Genomic DNA, 11221 nt, shown 5'->3' with positions numbered 1-11221 from the left:
AATGATGATGGAGAACAATTAACTGGAACTGACAAATTATCTATATTTCAACCACTTGGACATGCATTTGGCAGTTGTCAGTCAAGTCTCTTGGAAGATCGAGAGCAAGACGCAACACAAATATATATCCTTTTTAATTGCTCAGCAATCGACCCATATATTGAGTAAGTATAGTTAATATTAACATTAAGTTTTATACGTGTGTACATAGTTTGGTAAAATAGGTTTATGTTAAGTGTAGACGATTTGATCTAGAATTATGAAGAAAACTTTCACAACTCACTGATGTAGAAGTACAGAAAGAATGTGAAAATAAATTAGTGGCATGGTTAAAAGAGTTTGTAAGGATGATTGTATACATTTTTTCCTTTATACAACAATAAGATACTTGTCATGATCATAGTTCTTGTTTGTGCTTGTAGGTCCATCATGGTGATGTTAAAGATCAAGGAATATGTGATTTACAGAATGGTCAGTCTAAAGTTGTGCAGTGTTACAACGGTTACATCGTAAATGGTTATCGTTTCCATACAAAAGACTATGGTGTCAACAAGTCAATGATGAATAGTGGCATGTGCGTCAAGGGTAGCAGCTATGATGAAAATGAACATGACTACTACGGTGTTATAGAAGAAATAATGGAGTTGACTTACTTAGGAACAAATAACAGGTTAACTTTATTCAAGTGTCATTGTTTGATCCCACAGCAACTAGAGTCGACAAAGTCTCAGGCATTGTGAAGGTGAATGGTAAGTCAAGGTTTGGAACATATGAATCATTCATATTAACCACACAAGCTCAACAAGTGTACTATACATCATATCCGACTACAAGAAAGTCAGATAGAAATGAATGGTGGGCAGTTTGTAAGGTAAAGTCTAAACTATATCCCAAGTATGATCAGTTACAGGAAGACAAGATTGATGAAGAGGATGAATACTATCAATCAGATGATATGTATGACTTCTCTTATGGTCACGATGCCGCACATGGTATGCATGTCATATCTCCATTGGCTGATGACACATGCATGAAAGAATGTGATTCAAATGATATACGAAGTGGATGGATGCTAAATGAAGAATAAGAAGATGACAACGAAGTGATGATGAGTCATTCACGTGCTAGTAAAATATAACTTGTAATACAATTTGATCTAAATGATTAGAATGATTTGAGTGTATGGAATATTGAAATGTGTTGCAATGTTTGAATGTCTTGCATGAAGTTTTTTTCAATTTCATATGAATGATTTGAATGTATTGAAATATATTGTATTGATTTGAATATATTGAAATGTGTTGCAATGTTTGAATGTCTTGCATGAAGCTTTTTTCAATTTGATATGAATGATCTGAATTATTAGAATGATTTGAATATATTGAAATGTATTGCAATATTTGAATGCCTTGCATGAAGTTGTTTTCAATTTGATATGAATGATCTGAATGATTAGGATGATTAGAATGATTTGAATATATTGAAATGTATTGCAATGTTTGAATGTCTTGCATGAAGGTTTTTTCAATTTAATCTAAATGATTAGAATGATATGAATGTATTGAAATATATTGTATTCATTTGAATATATTGAAATGTGTTACAATGTTTGAATGTCTTGCATGAAGTTTTTTTCAATTTTATATGAATAATCTAAATGATTCGAATGTATGAAAATGTATTATATTGATTTGAATATATTAAAATGTGTTGCAATGTTTGAATGTCTTGCATGAAGTTTTTTTCAATTTCATATGAATGATTTGAATGTATTGAAATGTATTTTATTGATTCGAATATATTGAAATGTGTTATAATTATTGAATGTCTTGCATGAAGGTTTTTTCAATTTGATCTAAATGATTAGAATGATTTGAATATATTGAAATATATTACAATGTTTGAATATCTTGCATGAAGTTTTTTTCAATTTGATCTGAATGATTAGAATGATTTGAATTTATTGAAATGTATTGCAATGTTTGAATGTCTTGCATGAAGGTTTTTTCAATTTGATCTAAATGATTAGAATGATATGAATGTATTGTATTCATTTGAATATATTGAAATGTGTTGCAATGTTTGAATGTCTTGCATGAAGTTTTTTTCAATTTCATATGAATGATCTGAATGATTTGAATGTATGAAAATGTATTGTATTGATTTGAATATATTGAAATATGTTGCAATGTTTCAATGTCTTGCATGAAGTTTTTTTCAATTTCATATGAATGATTTAAATGTATTGAAATGTATTGTATTTATTTGAATATATTGAAATGTGTTGCAATTATTGAATATCATGCATGAAGGTTTATTCAATTTGATCTGAATGATTTGAATATATTGAAATGTATTACAATGTTTGAATATATTTCCAGTATATTTTAATTTGTTAGAATATGGCTCGTGGAGGACACAGTCGTCGAGCACCCAGTGGTAGCCAGTCTGAGCCTTCATCTTCATGGGCTCCTTCGATAGTATATCAATTAAATAATTGTATATTTGATTAGTTGAAATTTACATTATATGAATTTCTAACTCATTATTTTGCAGGTGTTGTTTCGCCTACACATGACCCACATATGCCAAATGCAAGGTCTTCTCTGTGTGACCCACGATAAGAAAATCAAATAGTGTATATCGATGGTCGACCGTAAGTATTTCATTGTCACTTGTTCAATATTTAACTTATAAAAAATATATATTGATGGTCGATTGTTAATGTGTATCTTTTCATGTGCAGTGTGAGGTTTGAGCAGCAAGAAGTAATACGAGAAATTACGAAGTCATTACTGCATCATCTTTCAGGACCGATAGTGCAATGAAAAGAGTACCTGAGAGAGGTGTTGGATAGCTTAATTTCTTAATTCATGGTATGCAATCATTTATCATAACAAGTAGTATTTTATTAAAATATGTGTTAATGTTCTGAAAGTATTTATAGGTCTCCCATCGCTTCTTGAGTACAAATGAGGAGAAGGACGCGATGGTAGTATGGCAGAAAGTGGCTACCAATCGATTTGCGGACATGCTGCACAATATGAAGACTGCAACAAAAAAAGCAACTGGTGGGATAGATGATCCACTGCAGTGGAAGGGCCATGGGCCGGCTACTGTCAGGAGAGATTATTGGGAGGGCATGTGCGACAAGTGGGCGAGCAATGATTTTCAAAACCACTCAGCAAAGGCTGTACAAAACCGATCAGCGATGCTCAATGTGCATCTACACACAGGTGGATCTATCAATTTTTTATATCATATCACATTGCAGGAAGCAGAAAAAGGAAGCATTGTGCCTTACAAGGATGTGTTTTTTGAAACACATAAACGTAAGAGCATGAAAGATTTTGTATCAGAAAAGGTGAAAGTGACAACGGTATGTATTTATTGTATTAATAAACATTGTAATATACAAGTTAATTTAAATTATGTTATCATAAACATTTTAATTCTTAATTATTAATTCATATTCTAATTTTTATTTTTTAGGAGTCATACGAGCAGCAAATGATATAACAATATAGCGATGACTCCACTCAGCATCCGTCTTTTGATCCTGCAGCATGGGTGCTTGCTACAGGTGAACCCAAAAAGGGTCGTGTATTCGGGTTTGAGAGTAACATGAACACCACACCAGTCATTGCCTCCTGCAGCCCGGTCTCACAGAGTTCTCTCGTCAGCATCAACTCCCAACGTCCTATTGACTCTGTTGTGTCTTGGGATGGCGTTTATCAGCGTCTTGAGGACAAAATGCAACACTTTTTAAATAAAGTCATTCCCAACCTTGTTCGTAATGAGTTGTGCAACTTTTTCCAGGAAAGTAGAACTTCATCTGCATTCAACATGAGCTCAGGTACCCGTCAGGTATGCATGATTGAGTTGCTATAAATTTTTTCTTATAATTTTGTTAATGTCCTTCAGTTTATTATTAGTCTATTTGTCATTCAGCCATTTACTTTGTTGCATTAGATTAGATGGATTGCATATAATTTATTTCATTATGTTTTGTTTATAAATACTAATATTTTGGTTCTCTTTTATAGGATGATGGAGATGATCAGCGTAGAGGAAGGGGCAGATCGAGAAAATGAAGAGGATAATGCCCAAATTCTTGGCGAGGATTAGATTTTTTTGTTTAATTTATTTGACAAACTTGTAACTAATTATAACTTCGTAAGGACTATACTTGGTAGTTAAAGTTTGCTTAACTTAGCATTTCTGTTTAATTTGTATGCATTTTTTATTTGTACTATTTTTTTATAAGCAGGATATATGAATTGTACGAGAATTTTTTCTCGATTTTCAAAATATTTTAAAATAACTATTTAAAAATTTTATAACAAATTAGCGACGGATAATATCCGTCGCTGCTTCGTCGCCAATTTGAGGTAGTCGTCAATTTGCGACAGAATTTAAGTCACCACTACTCCATCGTTAATTAGCGACAGCTATTCATCCGTCGATAAATGATAGCGACAGAAATAGCAACAGATTAAATTCAGTCGCTCAACCAAATTGGTCTCTGTTTAACGATGAATTCATGACGTACATGATCTCTCGCTAATCCGTCACAACATAGCGACGGATTGGCGGGAGATAAATTCTGTCATAATTTAGCGACTAGGGTTATGCGATGGTGATATATGTTGCTAGTCCATCGCAAAATCCATCATAAATATGTACAGCGACGGATTAGCGATGGATTAACGACGGATAGCATCTGTCACCATTATGCATTTTTCTTGTAGTGGATAGAGTATGATGCAAAAGGAGGTTACGTGAATGGGTAACCGTAAGTCATGGGTTAGTGGGTGTGTGTTAGAGAGAGTCTGTAAACCACGTTGTGTTGTGGTTCCTAAACTTAAGGAGTAAGTTTTTTGTGAGTTACAAGAGTCGTGTGTTAGTAATGGGATCATGATGTATCGGCTACTAATAAGGAAGGAACAGTTATAAGTTTGTTTTCATCTTTATATAGTGGTTCTTGTAGTCTGTACGTTTTCACCTTTTGATTTCATCTTATGCTTTTACCTTATGTTAAAAATAGTTTTTAGTATTTTATGTCTCCCACCGTTAAGTTACCATTTTTGTAGTGTGTTGCTGCGTGTTTCACTGTCTTACCAACATCCAGCCCGAATTTTGTTTTCGAGGTGAATTAGGGGCGTACACTGTGAGCTTACGTTGTGTGCAAAGATGATCAACTAATAAAGGAGAGTTTCCAGCATTGGATGATAGAGAAGAGCCCGGTGGATCAGGTGGTGGAGATGGAAGGTGCTGATCACGTGGTCATGCTCTCAAAGCCTCTTGACCTCTGCCATCAGCTCCTCCATATCGCTGAAACCCATTCTTACTGAAGGAAGATGAAGCTCTATTTATAAAGCTTGTTAGTGCCGATCCAAAACATAAAAGCAAGGCCGAAAGTAGTCATTTATGTATAAGAGATGTATACTAAGAGCCTCAATGTATTTTGAGTATAAGTAAATAATATTATCTAATAAATTAATGCTTTTGAGTGTTTACATAATATTCAAGTGAAACCATAGTAAAAACACATCAACAAAACAATATTCTAGTATTCATTTTGAGGTGGGAGGCAATTTTGCTTATTGAAAGAGAGAGAGCATTAATAATGGCATTGAAGTATTTGTTACATACCTTTTTGATGAAACAAAAATAATGGAAAAACCCCGATCGTTGACGCTCGCTTTTGCTCAACGGATGCGTGCTCTCACTTGGAGAGGACGATGATCCACAGACCAAATGCCCACTGATTCACTAATATCACTGTCTTCTACTTCTTTCTTCCACTGTGCACATTCAATCACTGTACACATTCAATCACTGTGCACATTCACAGCCAACGTGCACAGCCCCTCTCTCTCACTCTGTTTCCCTCTTTTTCTTCTTTTTACTGTATTTTCAAATGAGAGAGAGACTCAGAAAAAAAGGGAAGAGTCGGTTTCCAAAACCGTCCCCTCCTTAAATGGTGGGCCGGGTTCGAATCTCGCCCATCATGGGCGGACCCGGTACCCAACCCAACATTCTCCCACTCGCACATGATGGGAAGAGATTTAAGAAGAAAGAACACCAAACGTGTTCATATGGTGAATAACATCAGGTATTCATACTGGCAAATGGAATGTGCGACCCGTGAGCTTAGAGAGTGGAGACATATTATGTATCGGTTAGTGTAACATAATAGTCTAAACCTGCAAACAATAAGATAACACAAGGTATACCTGCACAAGCCAAGTAAGAAGCTCACTGTGTCCTAGATCAAATACATTTTTCATATTCTAGCATACTGAATCCCTCTGCACATATTATAGTGCTAAGCTATGCTAGACAAGGCCTTCCATTATGCCACATGTTTCATCATAAACCCAAACATCCCCAGGATGCAGTAAAATAAGCTAGCTTTTAACATGTGCATAGTTTGAAAAATGTCAAATGATCTTCCTTTCCAACTTTTATTCTTTGAATCAAGATAAGTTGTTTTCCCAGACATGTTCTTTTAGACCGAATCATACATGGTCTTAAGCAACATTCTAAAGTAGCAACACTCATCTTTCTCCTTAAAATAAGGTTAAAAGTCAATAAGGACATCAAAATATATATATATATATCTATATATATATATATATATATATATATATTAAGGACTCACACAATGAAGAAGCAGGGATCATTCTTCATTTCCTTTTGTGGTCGACTTATAGTCATGGTGTGACATACGTGGTATGACTCACGTATTACTGCAAGACTTTCTCATTCTAGTGAGTGTATGCATACACCATAAATTCTTTGTCGTACAGATTTTTTTACTAGTTCAGTTCCTCCCCGAGAAACTAACTTGAGTCCTTCAGGATGCACATTCCCATGCAATGTCTATCCAAGTCCTCAGATCTGGTCAACCAGGTTACCCTTGATATTTAGATATCAAGGTCGGTCTCTCCATATAGTTAAATATACACAAGACCTCATCCTAACCCGGTTAGGGCGATGTATCTCATATACGTATATATGGCGGATATCATAACTCATTGTACTCCCACTCTTTTGAGTTATTATCACATAATATCCCCAAAATCCGATCCTGGATTTTGTTACATCTCATCTCAGCCCGCCCACAAGCAGCGTCTGAAGCGATAAATCCGTGTGAGAAGATTTATCTCAAACCTGGTAGCATACTCATATAGATGTGCAACATGCTATACAATGATCATAGAAAGAAAATATGAATAACATTAGCATATCAAATCTTACAAATACCCATAGATTTTACATGTTTAACATAAGAATCCCTATAGATTGGCTTAGTAAAGGGATCTGCCACCATATCTTGGGTATTAACATATGTCAAGGCAACTTTGCCTTTAGATACAATATCGCGCATATACTTGCATCTCGTATCAATATGTTTGGTTCTATTGTGAAACTTGGGATCCTTAGCAAACGCAATTGCCGCTTGATTATCACAGAATAAAGTCACTGGCAGTTTTGCTTCAGAAGAGAGTCCCAAATGTTTGATGAATCTCCTTAACCAAACACATTCCTGCACTGCGAACGATCCTGCAACAAATTCAGCTTCCATTGTGGACAAGGCTACACACGTCTGCTTCTTGCTACACCAAGATATAGCACCATTGTTCATCAAGAACACATAGCCAGACGTAGACTTACGCTCATCAGGGTCCCCACCCCAATCTGCGTCAGTATAGCCTACCACACGCATGTTACCACCATGGTAACAAAAAACTTAATCTGATGTGCCTTTAAGATATCTCATAATCCTCTTGACAGCCTTCCAATGGGCTTGTCCTAGATTAACTTGATATCTACTCACCAACCCTACTGCGTAACATATGTCAGGTCGGGTGCACATCATAAGGTACATAAGGCTGCCTACTGCACTGGAGTAAGGGACTTTGGACATAGCTTCTATTTCTTTAGATTCCTTTGGACACATCTTAAGACTTAAATCATTCCCTTTTGCAACAGGAGTATCTATGGGTTTACAATCTTGCATATGAAATCGTTTTAAGACCTTCTTTATATATGACTCTTGTGAAAAAGAAAGAAGTCTTTTTGAACAATCTCTTTTTATCTCTATGCCCAGCATAAAGCATGCTTCACCCATGTCTTTCATTTCAAAATGAATGGACAACCATTCTTTAATGGTTTTTAGAAACTCCAAATGATTACTAGCCAATAAAATATCATCCACATATAGAGTTAGAATCACAAATTTTGGACCTTGACGCTTAAGATAAACACAGTGGTCCTCATCAATCATAGCAAAGTTATTGCTCATGATAGTTTCATGAAACCTTAAATACCACTGTCTGGATGACTGCTTTAATCCATAAATGGATCGTTTGAGCTTGCACACTTTGCGCTCAAAACCAACAGTAACAAACCCCTCAGGTTGTTCCATATATATTTCTTCATCCAGTTTTCCATTAAGGAATGCAGTTTTAACGTCCATCTGATGTAATTCTAAATCCATATGTGACACTATGGCTAACAAAAGGCGAATAGAGGTCAATTTGACCACAGGTGAGAATGTTTCATCATAGTCTATCCCTGCCATCTGTGTGTATCCTTTAGCAACCAAACGAGCTTTATATCGCTCGATAGATCCATCAGCATTTCTTTTAATATTGAGAACCCATTTGCTCCCAATAGGTTTTCTTCCTTTTGGAAGATTAACAAGATCCCAGACCTCGTTGGATGCCATGGATTTCATTTTCTCTTCCATTGCCTTGTGTCATTCATTCCTTTTAGGACAAGATAGAGCATTTCTAACACTCTTAGGTATATTATCATCTTGGGGCAAAACCACAAAGGCTTCCCCTTCGATTTGGAATCTCCGACGAGGAATTCTCTTCCTCAGACTCTTTCGAGTTGTCAGATCTTCATCAAAATCAATATTCACTTGAGTGTTACTCCCACTATCCAATAGTGGTATAGACACATCCTCTTGTGTCTCTAAAACATGATGATCAATCTCTTTAGATTGATCTTCATCATCCAATTCATAGAACTGGAAGTGACGCTCTATCTCTCCCCTTTTAGGAAATTCACTTTCAATAAATGTGGCATCTCTAGAATCTATTTCAGAAATACTCCCATCAGTATTCTCTCCTAAGAATACATATCCTTTTGAATGTTCACAGTATCTTATAAAGATACACTTCTTTCCCCTAAGACCCAATTTTCCATATTGATGGGAAAGATTATGGACATATGCAGCAGACCCCCAAGGTCTGAGATAAGTCAATTCTGGCTTTCTGCCTTTCCACAATTCATAGGGAGTTGAAGAAATAGATTTAGATGGTACACGATTTAATACATGAGCGGCAGTTAATAAGCAATCACCCCAAAAGGAAATAGGTAAATTTGTCTACGCCATCATGGACCTGACCATCTCTAAGAGGGTCCTATTCCTCCTTTCTGCAACACCATTTTGTTGCGGAGTTCGAGGAGTAGTTAATTGTCTATCTATCCCTTTATCATCACACAATTCCTTGAATTGTTCGGATAGATATTCACGTCCACGATCTGTTCTTAAAGCCTTGATCCTACGATCAAGTTGATTCTCTACCATGTTCATAAAAGATCTAAAGCAATCCAATGCTTCAGATTTATGCGTAATTAAATACACATGGCTAAATCGTGTATAATCATCAATAAAAGTGATGAAATATGAAGCTCCATGCCTCGTTGCCACATTCACTGGCCCACATATATCTGAATGAATTAATTAAAGAGGATAGGTTGCTCTAATTGCCTTTCCAAAAGGTAATCGAGTTGCTTTTCCAGCAAGACAATGCTCACATATAGGCATTTCAATCTTCGCATGAGATCCCAAAAGACCCTCTCGTGCGAGCCTATCCATTCTCTTTTTCCCTATATATCCAAGCCGAGCATGCCATACAGATACATCCACATCCATATTATTAGCAGTTGAAACAAGTGAAAAACATTCATCATTAACATTCAAATTAATAAGTTCTGTGTCCAACACATAGAAACCATTCATCAAGAAACCAGAAGCAACTAAAGTTTGTCCACAAATGATGTCAACATTGACATCCCCAAACACAAGTTTATAGTTTAACATAGACAAAACAGAAACTGAAATCAAATTTCGTCGAATCTCTGGAACATGCAGAACATCATATAATAATAGAGATCGTCTTCCTCGCAAATCCAATTTACAAGTTCTGATTCCTTTGACTTCTGCTCTAGTGTTATTCCCCAGAAACAACCACTTCGAACCAAATGGCATCTTCCTATATTTGACGAAGTTTGTGCGGTCTTTGGTCACATGAACAGTGGCTCCTGAGTCTTCTCCTGCTCATGACATTCACGAGCATAGTGACCCAAATTGCCACACTTAAAGCATTTTGCATTTGCCTTATTTTTCTTGCTCCCACACTTCCCAGAGCACTGATAAGGCTTCTTTTCTTGCTCTTTGTCTTGTCCCTTCTTATTACCCTTCTTGAACCTTCTTGGTCCATAGAATTTCTTCTTAAAAGGTTTTTGCTTTTTCGAACTTTCTGCCACATATGCCCTCATGCCAGATTGTTGAGTCGCTTCAAGGCGATCATTTTCCAGCTCTACATGACGGGCGATATCATCGAAAGTCTTAATACTTTCGTTATGAGTCATATTAATTTTCATATGTTCCCAACTGTGTGGCAGAGAACGAATCACAGCCTGGACCTGTTGTTCATCTGTAAGGGTATGCCCTGCACTATTGAGCTCTCTAATCATGTTTGCCATCTCCCTGAGATGCTGGATCATAGTGTGTTGAGGCGACTTTCTGTATGAATCGAACCTGATGGTCAGCCTCCTTAGTTTTGCGGCTGATGTTCCCTCAAACTTATCTTTAAGGGCCATCCACATCTGTTGAGCAGTCTTATAATGCTCAAATTGGCATATAATGTCATCCTGCATAGAACATAGCATGGTGACATGCGCAACAGTATTCATGCGCTTTCATTTCTCATAGGTTTCCATATCCTTACGAGATTGTGCCCCAGTACCAATTTTAGGTCGTTCCACAGTATGGTTGAGAGCCTCCAAGGCCTCAGCCTCCTCCAGTGTAAACTGAATCTTTCTATGCCATATATCATAATTATCACCATTCAGTTTTTCAATTCATGCCAAGTCCATTATTGATTTACTTGGTGCAGCCATGTCTTTTTAGATA

Source organism: Nuphar pumila, chromosome 6 (assembly GCF_984573655.1).
Source record: "Nuphar pumila chromosome 6, dmNupPumi1.hap1.1, whole genome shotgun sequence".
NCBI classification, from domain to species: domain Eukaryota; kingdom Viridiplantae; phylum Streptophyta; class Magnoliopsida; order Nymphaeales; family Nymphaeaceae; genus Nuphar; species Nuphar pumila.
Note: the sequence above shows the minus strand (reverse complement) of the source record.